Source organism: Nerophis ophidion, unplaced genomic scaffold (assembly GCF_033978795.1).
Source record: "Nerophis ophidion isolate RoL-2023_Sa unplaced genomic scaffold, RoL_Noph_v1.0 HiC_scaffold_35, whole genome shotgun sequence".
NCBI lineage: Eukaryota > Metazoa > Chordata > Actinopteri > Syngnathiformes > Syngnathidae > Nerophis > Nerophis ophidion.
In genome coordinates this window covers 1,051,711-1,065,865 of record NW_026906957.1, presented here as the reverse complement: position 1 = coordinate 1,065,865, position 14,155 = coordinate 1,051,711, and the positions used below count along the sequence as shown (strand labels likewise).

Here is a 14,155-nt window from a genome sequence, read left to right as displayed (position 1 = left end):
CTTGAACCCAAAGCAGTTTTGGGAGAAAAGTTTACTGGTCAGATGAGACTTTGCCTCACCTCCAATCAGGAGTGAAAAGGCTGATCTTTGTACACAAGCAGCTTTTCCAACAAGACAACAATATTAAACACACATGAAAACTGTTTTCAAAGGGTTTCAGGCAGGTTTCTGGAATGTCCGTTCCAGAGACTGGACCTTAACCCTGCTAAACATTTGAGAACATTGCTTTGAACTGGCTCTGTGTCAAGAAAGCAACACATGTCAATCAAATCTACCAGTATTTCCAAGAACGGGGTCAAATATGCAAGCAAAATGTTGCCAGAAGCATCTTGCTTCATTTTTATTTATTGTTACGTGTTGTGAAGAAACCCTGAAGTGCTCTGTTATAAGAACATCAGACTTTCATTCTGACTTCCAGGATTCAAGTCCATAACTTTTATGGACAGAATTTCGAGGCACAGTCAAGGCGTTGAGGGGATCGGGTTTGGTGACTGCAGGATTAGGTTCCTGCTTTTTGCAGATGATGTGGTCCTGATGGCTTCATCTGGCCAGGATCTTCAGCTCTCACTGGATCGGTTCGCAGCCGAATGTGAAGCGACTGGGATGAGACTCAGCACCTCCAAGTGTGAGTCCATGGTTCTTGCCCGGAAAAGGGTGGAGTGCCATCTCCGGGTTGGGGAGGAGACCCTGCCCCAAGTGGAGGAGTTCAAGTACCTCGGAGTCTTGTTCACGGGTGAGGGAAGAGTGGATGGTGAGATCGACAGGCGGATCGTAATGCGGACGCTGTATCGATGAAGAAGGAGCTGAGCCGAAAGGTAAACCTCTCAATTTACCGGTCGATCTACGTTCCCATCCTCACCTATGTTCATGAGCTTTGGGTCATGACCGAAAGGACAAGATCACGAGTACAAGCGGCCCAAATGAGTTTCCTCCGCCCGGGTGGTGGGTCTCTCCCTTAGAGATAGGGTGAGAAGCTCTGTCATCCGAGGGGACCTCAAAGTAAAGCCGCTGCTCGTCCACATGGAGAGGAGCCAGATGAGGTGGTTCGGGCATCTGGTCAGGATTTAGGGCACGTCCAACCGGTAGGAGGCCACGGGGAAGACCCAGGACACGTTGGGAAGACTATGTTTCCCGGCTGGCCTGGGAACGCCTTGGGTTCCCCCGGGAAGAGCTGGACAAAGTGACTGGGGAGAGGGAAGTCTGGGTTTCCCTGCTTAGGCTGCTGCCCCCACGACCTGACCTCGGTTAAGTGGAAGAAGATGGATGGATTGATGGATGGATTAAGTAAAAAGTTAAACATTGTATTGATATGATCCAGTTTAAGAGGTTGTTCCAATTAATAGTGCTTATAAAGTACAAAGAAGAGGAATTATGAGAAAAACTTCAACCTTATTGAAAATACGATATTTTTCATCTCAGTACACTAATAATGACTGAATTAATGAATTACATATTACAAAACTGTTGTATTACTCATTCACGGAGGTCATTTTACTACAAAAAAGGTCAGTAAATGAATGTATATATTTGTAAACGCTCTGAAGTGGGAAAGGTGTAGGATTAAATAAGCTTTGCTTCTTCCTACTCCTTTTCGGACATGATGTAATGTGAAATGGTATTAAAGTGTCTGATGTATTATGTTGTAAGTATGTTCATGTTCAAAATAAACTAAAGAAAGAAATAAAAGAAAGAAAGTATTGATCGATTGACTGAGTTTATAATACAATTTTACCAAGTGATAAAGTAACAGCACAAAGCACACATCAGTCATATTAAATGATGCATCAAGGACAATACTGTAATGACATCAAATAGATATTTTTAATTTCGCCAGAGTACCTGGTTGGTTTCACATCTTGTTCAACCACTTACCAGAGGGAACAAGATACCTCTTGTTTCAAAAATCATCATCAAAAAAGTATAGCTTGAAGAAAGGGTAAAGTGCCATGACACGGAGTCGAACTGGGATTGCAGCGGCCACAACACAGAGTACTAACCACTATACCATCACAGATATAACTGAGAATGTGTTTGCTTCCCTGTTCATGTTCATAGACAGAATAGTCACATCTAGTTTGAATGCTAGTGACCAAGCCCCAACATGTTTTACTCTAACAAGAGGAAGGCGTGCTCAGGTAAGATCTGTTTTGTTTCACCTTTTTCCTCACCCACTTTATTCTAAATAAATGTCCCGAGTATACCAACAGATACAACGTCCAGTTATCTATTCACAATGATAACAAGACAAAATGTTCCAGTTAGTAGATATTTTTTTTAAATGCAAAAAAACACTCTCAAAGAAACAGCACTGAATTTTGTTTCAGTTCAATTAACGAAAACCAATGAGCTAGCCAAGAGTTGAACCTAGAATCTTCTGGTCTGTGGTCAGACGTGTTATCCATTGAGCCACTAGCCTTATGTGAAGAAAGGTTTTACTCTAACACAGGTTGTATATCGTAAACATCTTAGGCCAAAGGAACACACAGTTTACATGAGGCTTACTACCAAAACAGGGCTTTACTGACTGCTTATGTTGGACTTTAAAATCTAGTGACCTTCTATTTGTTGCAGCCTGGGCCTTCACCAGCTCTACCTGTTGCAGCTAACCTCCACTAAAAATTAAAACAAAATGCTTCTGGCAATATTTTGGGGAGCATCCAGCTCAGAGTTGGCAACTTCGGGAGAGGAGCGTCTTTTTTGGTCAAAACCTTTTTTGTTGATGAGGATGTAAAACTGGCCTATCTGTCAAAAATGAGCTTTGGGTTCAAGCACTTGGGGAGCTTGAACTTTGACAGTTCCCAGCTTGTCACTGAACATGCTGACTAATTCACTTTCACCTGAGATTGCCAATATGGATGTTATCTCAGATGTTGGACATATCAGCACATCAAAGGTCCTGGGTAGCTCAGTCGGCAGAGCATCAGACTTTTAATCTGAGGGTCCAGGGTTCAAGTCCTTGTTTAAGTGGCTGATGCTGACCTCCATACATTTCTCAAAAAATGTCCCTTTGCCCCCCTGCAGCAGTCCTTCGAATCTATATTTAATTTAAATAGTTTTCAACAATGATTGTTTTTCCTCTGTTTAATTTGAAAAACTGATATTCAAAAACATCCCTCACATCCACTTTAGTTCAGGTGGGAGAGCGTTAATGTGATCATCTGAAGGTTTAACCACAATACCTAAAACACAAATTGTTAGACAGTGTATCTGTATGAAAAAGTTGTGGTTAATATTTTGCTGTAGGTGTGTTAGATGCACCTTCACCTCACACTGAGCACAGCTTTATTACTCTCAGTTTCAAGTTATACAGTCCAAGACAAACCCTTAAGGCAACAAATTTGTGTTTGAAACAGCCCGATGTAAGGCTCAGTTAAAGACCAAACATTGGCTTAAGGAACGATACACCGTTAAACCACGTAATAGTTGTCCAAATTAAAAACGGAGGAAAGGTGTGTCACTACTGATACTAGGATTCCACCAGCAAGGCTGACAGGTCAGGGAGACCATTTCAGTATTGTAAGAGCCACAGAAGGCTTATTAGTAAGAAGATTTGATTCAGAAACTCAGCGAGTTGTGCTGAAACCCGGGATCGAACCAGGGACCTTCAGATCTTCAGTCTGACGCTCTCCCAACTGAGCTATTTCAGCTACGCAACACTTTCATGGGTTTACATATTCAAATGTAACCAAGGTCTGCCCTATTGGTGACTTTTGAGGGGTGGAAGGAGGTCTTTCCAAGGGGTCTCAAAGTCTAGTATTGGTCAGCAGAACAGGTACTTGAATCCCGGAAGCTCAAAAAGAATGTCTTACGCTCCATGACTGAGCATTTCAGGGTCTCTAAAAAATGTACCTAAATGCTTCTGAAGAATGTTTTACTACCGAGAATGTTATGATTATTGCAAACATTTGGCAGATTTTTCAGAAATGTTCAAAAGTTCTTAGCTGGCTAATAATTAAGTTTTCAAGTGTAGATGAACCTTGCTTAGAAGAAAGGTAGTTTAAACGGTATAAGAACAGATACAACTACCAGTTATACATTCGCAATAATAAAGAGAAAAAAAACACATATTTCAGTTAATATATTTAAAAAAAAAAAAAAAAGCAAAATAACTTCCCCCCTAAAATTGTACAGAATACTGTTTCAGTTGAGTTAACAAACAACAGCACGCTGGCTAGGAGTTGAACCTAGAATCTTCTAGTCCGTAGTGAGACACTTAATCCATTGCATCACTATCCCTACAGAAAGAAACATCTTACTGTAGGACAGGTTGTGTTTCGTAAATATCTTACGCCAAAACAACACACAGTTTACATCCTCAGGATGTAAGACATTATTTGGATTCTTATTTGAACCACATCACACAGAAATGTAATGTATGAATGAGTGAGAATGAGGGAGGGACAGTTTTTGGGTTGGTGCACTAATTGTAAGTGTATCTTGAGTTGTTTATCTTGATTTCATAATAAAAAAAAAGAGTAATCCTTCGAGCCGGATTTGAACCAGCGACCTAAGGATTTCAGCATGAGCAACTACAGTCCTCCGCTCTACCAACTGAGCTATCGAAGGTTAGTATCACCTCATACTAACTCTGATGTTTGAGTCACTTTAGTATCAAACAATCAAAGTTGACTTAGTTGACCTAAATCACAAGTGTCTCAAAGGGCTGCACAAGCCACAACAACATCCTGGGCTCAGATCCCAAATCAGGGCAAGAAAAAACTCAACCCAATGGGATGACAATGAGAAACCTTGGAGGGGACCGCAGATGTAATTAAAAATATACCAAAATGAGGCCACGTCATTGAAGAATGTTTTACTACCATAAATGTTAGGAATATTGCATACAATTAAACTTCATTTAACCTGCCTGAAACCCTTTGAAACCATCCTGTTTAAATACCCTGTTGTGTACCTTGTTCAGCCATGTTGCTGTTAATTGGACTTTAACAAAAGTAGCTGACTATTTGTCTCAACTGACTATTAAACTTGTGTCCCCAAGGCATTTGGCTCCAACTTCGGGAGAGTAGCTTCTTTTTTGGTCAAAACCTTCTTACTTGATGAGGATGTAAAAGTGTCTTAATTGTCAATAATGAGGTTTGTGTTCAAACAATTGGTGAGTTGAGCTTTGACAGTTCCCAGCTTGTCACTGAACATCCTAACTAATCCACGTTCATCTGAGGTTGCCAATATGGCTGTTCTCTTAGATGTTGGGCAAATCAGGCTTGAAGAGGGACTGGGTAGCTCAGACAGCAGAGCATCACACTTTTAATCTGAGGGTCCAGGGTTCAAGTCCTTATTCAGGCAACTCCAGCTATCTTCTTTACATTTCTGCAAAGACTTCACTTAGCATTCCTGTAACCTGTATTTAGTTTGAATAGTATCTGTCTTTTTCATTGTAAATTGTTAAAGATGTATATTTACACAGAAAAGTTCTACATGGCTGAGGGCGTAAGATTGTCGCCCGCAGGTTGGAAGGAAAATAAATAAAGCTGAGAACAGTGGAACAAGTCTCATCATTGTGCTGACCCACAACAGTTACGTAAGCTTTTGGCGACGCTCCCAGCATAGGGCGCCTCTTTTCCCCTTTTGCTTTTGTCACAAAGGCTGTCGGTACTTGCCATACTTGTCAATACAGCTACATATTGCTGGTCCAAACAAAACGCTGCTCTCCACCCAAAACATGTTTGTTTAGTTTTGACTGGGTTTGGGATTGAAAGTAAGATTTGCAGTATCCCCAAGAGTGAGCCACGTGTGCGATCAAGGCACTTCAGTGCTCATGTTACAGGCCTCGCACTGAGTAGCCTGGTCCTAGTGTTCACTTCAGTGCTCATGTTACAGGCCTCGCACTGAGTAGCCTGGTCCTAGTGTTCACTTCAGTGCTCATGTTACAGGCCTCGCACTGAGTAGCCTGGTCCTAGTGTTCACTTCAGTGCTCATGTTACAGGCCTCGCACTGAGTAGCCTGGTCCTAGTGTTCACTTCAGTGCTCATGTTACAGGCCTCGCACTGAGTAGCCTGGTCCTAGTGTTCACTTCAGTGCTCATGTTACAGGCCTCGCACTGAGTAGCCTGGTCCTAGTGTTCACTTCAGTGCTCATGTTACAGGCCTCGCACTGAGTAGCCTGGTCCTAGTGTTCACTTCAGTGCTCATGTTACAGGCCTCGCACTGAGTAGCCTGGTCCTAGTGTTCACTTCAGTGCTCATGTTACAGGCCTCGCACTGAGTAGCCTGGTCCTAGTGTTCCCAATCATGTGTCCTGTTCTCTTTTAGAGGAATAAAAAGAAGACACAAAGTGCTTTATTGTCTTCTCATGGCAGGGTGTGGCCTGACTCTTTTATTAAACATGTCTACTGTTGCTTGAATAAACCTCTTCACTTGACATGTTTGTACTGTATCCTGACATGGCCTCCTTTTAATATTGCTGCTTTCTTTTTTCTAGATAGTCACTGTCACTATAAATCAATTACAATTACACATTTTGTTACCTGACTATACCTAGAAAAGGTCTTAACAATCAGAGTTTTAAAGGCCTATTGAAATGAGATGTTCTTATTTAAACGGGGCTAGCAGGTCCATTCTGTGTCATACTTCATCATTTCACCATATTGCCATATTTTTGCTGAAAGGATTTAGTAGAGAACAAATATAACCTTAGAGGAAAATCTAATTTAAAACATGCACATACAGCACTTGAAACCTTTAGCATATCAGTATGTGGAATTAAATTATGGAATGAATTAAGTAAAGAAATTAAACATTTCACCGATATGATCCATTTTAAGAAGATGTTTAAATTAATAGTGCTTACAAAGTACAAAGAAGAAGAATTATGAGAAACACTTTCAACCTTATTGAAAATAAGATATTCTTCATCTCAGTATGTTGGTAACGACTGGATTAGTTAATTGCATGTAACACAACCCTTGTATTGCTCATTCACGGATGTCATTTTGATATTCTGCTGTAAAGAGGGTGAGTAGATGTATGTATGTATGTATTTGTGGGCGCTCTGAAGTGGGAGAGGGGTAGGATTAAATAAGATTTGCTTTTTCCTACTCCTGATGAAATGTGAGGTAATATTGTATTGTCCGTATTGTATTGTGTTGTAAATATTCATATTCCAAATAAACTAAGAAAAGAAAGAAAAAGGACATCGACGATAAAGTCCGCAACTTTTGGTCGCTAATAAAAAAGCCTTGCCTGTACCGGAAGTAGCAGACGATGTGCGCGTGACGTCACGGGTTGTAGGGCTCCTCACATCTGAACATTGTTTATAATCATAGCCAGCAGCAGCTAGAGCTTATCGAACCGAGAAAACGATGATTTCCCCATTAATTTGAGCGAGGATGAAAGATTTGTGGATGATGAAATTCAGAGTGAAGGACTAGAAAAAAAAAGGCGATTGCAGTGAGAGCGATTCAGATGTTATTAGACACATTTACTAGGATAATTCTGGAAAATCCCCTATCTGCCTTCTGTGTTGTTAATGTTTTAGTGAGATTATACAGTACTTGAAAGTCAGAGGGGTGTGGCCACGGGTGTGGTGACGGCCAGTGTGTTCGTGGGAGGAGTTAATAGTCACTGCAGCAGCTGCAGGACGACGCTGGCTCCGCTCATAACTACGGTAAGAGCCAACTTATTAGCACAATTTTCTCACCGAAACCTGCCGGTTGACATGTGGTCGGGATCCATGTTCGCTTGACCACTCTGATCCATAGTAAAGCTTCACCTTCGGGAACGTAAACAAGAAAACACCGGCTGTGTTTGTGTAGCTAAAGGCTAAAAGCTTCCCACCTCCATCTTTCTACTTTGACTTCTCCATTATTAATTGAACAAATTGCAAAAGATTCAGCAACACAGATGTCCAGAATACTGTGTAATTATGCGATTAAAGCAGACTACTTAGAGCTGGGATGAGGCTGGAAAATAATGTCCACTACAACCCGAGACGTCAAACGCACGCGTCCTCATACGAGTCATCATACCGCGACGTTTTCAACACGACACTTGGCGGGAAATTTTAAATTGTAATGTAGTCAACTAAACTTGCCGTATTGGCATGTGTTGCAATGTTAATATTCCATCATTGATATATAAACTATCAGACTGCGTGGTGGCTAGTAGTGGCTTTCAGTAGGCCTTTAACTGTTACTTTAGGTATGAAAATACCTCCAACTAGATTAGGATACTATATTTCCACATTCATTTTACAAAACACTTGTGACTACTAATTGTAAGTGTCACACATGTGTCCACCATCTTCCTTCTTCTCCCTATTCTACTCCTTGGTATGCTCTATTTGGCTGCTTCCATTATGCACTTTGTAACATCTACATTCATTTGCACAATAACTTGATTTGTATCCACTTCCTTTAATATCATGTCTGTTATTTCCATAAATTGTTCCCAGTCACCATTATTTTCCACATTGTCCATATTCCTGCTCCCCTCCACAGCGTCCACATCTCATCTTGGCATGACACACACTACTATGTGTCCAGAGTGTTGGCACTTGAAACAAGGTACTGGGGGTGGCACGTAAGTTCTAACCTAAAAGCTTGAAAAGCAGAAAACATGACTTTTTCCTGGGAGAACTTCCTGGACAAACTGCACAAGCACAGATTCGCTCTCCATCTTTTTTCAGTTTCTGAATGCCATCATTCTCTGCATCATTGTGACAGTTCACCTTTTTAATTTTTATTTTCAAATCTTCTAAATGTTCTCCTCTTGGGATTCCTGTCACCACTCCTCTGGCCCCCTTTCAATCTCCCACTTCCATTCTTTCCTTTAGTATTTTATTGCACAGCTTTTGCAATCGCATTGCTTTTGTTCTTTTACTCTCCATTTTTACATTTAATCAAACGACTTCCGTCCTTTAGCCCTTTGGCCATCTCCACCTCTCCAATGTCCTTCTTTCATCCCTTAACCAGTGTCATCAAACTAATATCCTTCATGTCTTGATCTGACTTCAATGTATATATAATCTTGCAATTATCAACCATAATATTTTTCCTCCTTTCTACTCTCTTAGCGCTCTACTTTCCTTCATGACCTCCTCTCCCCTTCTTTCCTCTCTCCCCTCTAGTCCTATCCATGTCCATACCTTCCTCATACATCAGCTCACTATCCTCTTCCATCTCCTTTTAAGCAGCTACCAGAAATCCATAGCTGGATAATGGAGAGGTTTTGTGAAATAATAATTAAAAAAAAAAATCACCTAAAAGCAAAAATAAAAATGAAATACATCTCCTCTGTTCTGTACATCATTGTCCAAGTGACATTATATTGTCATCTTCCTCTTTATGCCATTTCCTCAAGGTGACAGAAAAACATGTTACAACCTGCCTATCATGTGATTCTACCATGTTGGCAAAATACAAACACACAATATATTGACATATATAACACATAAAACATGGAATTAGAAGTGAACAGTACCCATCCCTACCAGCAAGTGTTGTTGTACTGGAAACTAATTTACAAACACAACTTCATCACACACAATACTCCACTATGGAATTGTTCTTATATTAAAATGAGAAACAAATCCATCTTTGTACAGCAATGGTTTGAAAAAGGCATTTGGACACTGATGCAATTATTGACTGATAAAAATAGTTTATTATTTGAAGATTTCATTAAGTACAACCTGCAAAAAAAAAAAAAAAATATTTTTTAAAAGGCTTTCATTCAAAATATTCAAATTACTGTATATCATCTTTTTTAATTATTTACTATTTCTTATTTACTGTATTTTCTCTGGAACAAAAAAATACTCATAACTTGTAAGTTTCCATTCTTCCTAAGGCAAAGGAGTTAATTTATAAAAAAAACAAACATAATTAACCCCTTAAAATATTTTTTAGGATGTTGTTTTGCAAATGACGACAACACTTGTTTGTTTTTGTGATAGGGAAACAAAATAAACAGTTTATTTTAAGAATGTATGCAAAGTAAATCTCTGTGGGATGATGTACAATATTGGCTTTTGTCTGACACTCCAAACTTTGACTGATATTGATGATTTTGGGATGTTAAAAAAACAAAAAAAAACATAAAAATATTTAAAACACAATACTGGATTTATTTGATGTATCCACAAATGTAAGTAAAAACAAAGCCATCCTTCCACAAACAATTCAGACATTTTCCCTCACTTTTATATTGCATAAAGGTCTGGGGACATACATATAAAACAATCACAACACAATCATAATACACAATCATAATAAGGATAATGAATAAAATAGATTATAGAGACCCAAGAGATTATTGAAAAAGTCACACATTTTACAATTGTATAAAAGACAACTGTTCAAATGATGTATAAAGTAAATAATAATATGCTTCCTGAAGTGGTCCAGAAGATGTTTCAGATGTGAACCAGTACATATGTATATCATATAAAGGTGATAATCTATGGGATTATTAACAATTACAAATACAAATATGTAATACTTCAATATTTCATATGAATAAGTCTAAAATTGTATGCTGAATATATATACATATACATACACACATATATACGTACACACATATACATATATTTATATATATACACCCATTAAATGATTATTGCATGTAAAATATGTCCCGTACTGTTTATTCCCACCTTTTTACTCAAATTGTTCTGTCCATGTTTTAATAAAAGTACACAATGTTGCATATTTATGCATGTATTTGACTGAAAAAAGCACTGTCATAAAATATCTCAGCAATAAATGTAGAAGAAATTTTAAAATATTGTTAGACAAACAACAATGTCACACATGTTATATGTGCTGATGTTGTTAGAAAGTCAAAATGAAAGTCTGGACAGTTTATTTCAAATCCTGCAGTTTCATTTGCTGCTGCTGTTCTCACCAGCACACTTGTGTTTCTTACACTGGTACTTAGAAGACAATCTTTCACCACACACACTGCAACTCAACACTTTCTCTCCTGGGTGTCTTCTCATGTGTGCTACAAGGGTCGATCGGTCACAAAAGCTTCTGTTGCAGATTGAACGGTAATGTGAATTTTCCCCAGTGTGTGTTTTCTTGTGTACTTTCAAACACCAGTTTTCTGTAAAACCTTTACCACAGGTTGAACAGGAAAAAGGTTTTTCACCAGTGTGTGTTCTCATGTGTACTTTCACATCTTGACGTTTTGTAAAACATTTACCACAGGTTGAACAGAAAAAACGTTTTTCACCAGAGTGTGTTCTCATGTGTCTTTTCAAATCCTGACTTTGTGTAAAACCTTTACCACAGGTTGAACAGAAAAAACGTTTTTCACCAGTGTGTGTTCTCATGTGTACTTTTAAATTCTGACTTTGTGTAAAACCTTTACCACAGATTGAACAGGAAAATGTTTTTTCACCAGTGTGTGTTCTCATGTGTACTTTCAAATATTGACTTTGTGTAAAACCTTTACCGCAGATTGAACAGACATAAGGTTTTTCAGCTGTGTGTATGCTGATGTGTACTTTTAAATATGGACTTTGTGTAAAACCTTTACCACAGATTGAACAGACATAAGGTTTTTCTCCAGTGTGTGTACTCATGTCTGATTTTAAATAGTACCTTCGAATAAAAACTTTACCACAGATTGAACATAAAAAAGTTTTTTCTCCAGTGTGTGTTCTCATGTGTCTTTTCAAAAGGTGACTTTGTGCAAAACCTTTACTACAGAGTGAACAAGAAAAAGGTTTTTCTCCAGTGTGTGTTCTCATGTGTCTTTTCAAAATTTGTCTTTTAGTAAAATCTTTACTACAGATAAAACATGAAAAGGTTTTTCTCCAGTGTGTGTTCTCATGTGTCTTTTCAGATGACTATGGTATTTAAAAGTTTTGTGACAGTGAGAAGATGTGAAGTGAGTGTTGTCAGTGTGACATGTCTTATCATCTTTAGAGTCTTCATCATCAGTGTCAGGAGAGTGTGACGTTGTGTCCTCACTATCTGATAGTGGAGCTAAGAGCTTGTCTGCTTGTGATCCTCCACAGTGGTCTCCATCAGCTTCTGTTGTCATGTGTTGTGTTGAGCTGCTGCTTGGAGGCTCCCCCCCTCCCCTCTCCTCACTTTCACCTTTCACCTCATCATCTTCACTCTTCACAGGGACACCAGTCACTGGGAACTCCTCCAACCATTTAGGCTGACTGATGCCCTCTTCCTCCTCTTCCTCCTCTTCCTCTTTAATGTGCGGTGGCTCTTGGTCCTCCTCTTTCTTTTTAATGTGAGGGGTCAGTGGGTTCTTTTGCTCCTTAAAGTGAGGGGTCAGTGGGTCCTCCTTTTCTTTTTTGATGTGTAAGATCAGTGGGTCCTCCGCTTGCCCTTTAATGTGAAGGGTCAGTTTAACATTATGGGTCTGTGGCTTCTCGTCTTCCTCTTTAATGTAGGGGGGCTTTGGCTCCTCTCCTCCCTCTTTGATGTGTTGGGAATGTGGTACCCCTTCTTCCTTGTGTATGTGGGGGGACTGTGGTTCCACCTCCTGCTCACGAGGACGATGTGCTTCATTGAGGCCTGTGGGACAGGAGAAAACAAACATTCTTGATAAAAGTCCAGCTTTGCTCAGTCACATGAGACATTGCCCTGCACCAACATATGATCTCACAATCTCATCAGTTTCCCCTCACAGCAGTCAGGGTACTTCCAGCTGACACATGAAGAAGACCTTCAGGGGAAAGCCTTCCCAGGCCAACGTCCAATCCACCTTATTCATATAAAAACATCCTAAAATTAATTCCTGCAATCCTTAATGGTAGACGCCATACGTGAAAGTGTGCTGTTCTCCCTCTGAATAAGTCATACACACACAGGAAATAATGTACCACATGGCAGCCTCCACACAGTAGTACTAGTGATGAGCTCCCCCTGCTGGTGAACAATAATTAAAGTCATTTTCACATTCATCTTTAGAGACATGTCTGTTATAAAAGAAGCATGAGCACAGTCAACATGTTGGCCAAGAAAGATGACATCTGTTTTGCTTTCATTTAGATAGTGTCACCACAGTTAAACTGGGAAGACGTTTTTAAATTACTGACTACACCTTCAAAAGATAACTTAACTCTGTTTGTTTTTGTGCTGTTCACGTTTTTTGTTGTCCCTGTCAACTCACTGTTGGTGTATGATCGCCAAACACTGTTGGATCTGTGTCCCTCTCACACGGACATGATCAACTTCGACGTTGGTTTTTCGACGTCCAAGTCAGCGTTCTCACCTGGCCGGATTCCTCCTTTCCTTTTTCGCCCACTGGCTCCTCCCCCCCGGCGAAAGCGCCACCGGCGCCGCAGCAAACGTGGCGGCCAGCTGGTGAGAGTTAGGGCACTCCTGGCCCGCCTTTCCGTGGCTTCCCGAAGGAAGTATGGTCCGGTACCTGGTCTCTTCCTGCACCCGCGTTCGCTGGATCCCCCCGGGTCCTGGATTGTGCCTGTTTTCGGTCTGCAGGGGGAAGCTCACCCGCCTCGCTCCTGCTGTCCCCGCCCCCGGAGACGCGGCGTGAATTCCCGCCACCTGCGGGCTCTGTGTCAGGCCCCACCTGGATTAGCAGCGGCCTTGGACGAGCCGGCCCCCGTTAAATTCGGTCTTGTTAACGTAAGATCCTTGACCAACAAAACAATTATCCTGAAGGATTTATTGGTCTCCCGCGGACTGGACCTCCTCTGTTTGACAGAAACCTGGCTGAGAGTTGGTGAGTCCGCCGCTCTTAATGAACTTCTGCCTCCGGAGTGTTCCTATTTTAATTCTCCGCGGTCGTCCGGCCGAAAAGGAGGAGGATTAGCAGTCGTTTTTAAAAATGACTTTAAATGCCGTCAGATCCGCCTGCAATCCTCCTTTTCAAGCTTGGAACTATGCATGTTTGAACTGGGTCTTTCTGGTGTCGTCGTATATCCACCACCCAAGTACCACAAAGACTTTATAAATGACTTTTTTCAATTTCTGGCCGAAATCCTGCCCAAATATGATCGTGTCTTAATTGTTGGTGATTTTAATATTCACACCTGCTGCCCAGACGAACCTTTATCCAGGAGCTTCCTGAATGTCATTGACTCTTTTAACTTTGTACAGTCTGTGTGTGGTTCTACACACGAACGCGGGCATACACTAGACCTCATACTGTCTTATGGTTTTATTGTTGACAATGTTGTTATTGGTGATGCGGTGTTCAGTGATC

At 40.4% G+C, this 14,155-nt stretch overlaps 2 non-coding genes across 2 annotated transcripts; both read right to left on the bottom strand.

Moving 5' to 3' along the window:
• Positions 1-3,574: 3,574 nt before the first annotated feature.
• trnaf-gaa (transfer RNA phenylalanine (anticodon GAA)) lies at positions 3,575-3,647 on the bottom strand. Its single transcript has one exon. It is a non-coding gene; the product is annotated as a tRNA-Phe (tRNA).
• An 832-nt stretch (positions 3,648-4,479) lies between these two features.
• On the bottom strand, positions 4,480-4,566 carry trnay-gua (transfer RNA tyrosine (anticodon GUA)). Its single transcript is given in 2 exon segments — positions 4,480-4,515; positions 4,530-4,566. It is a non-coding gene; the product is annotated as a tRNA-Tyr (tRNA).
• Between the last annotated feature and the right edge of the window lie 9,589 nt (positions 4,567-14,155).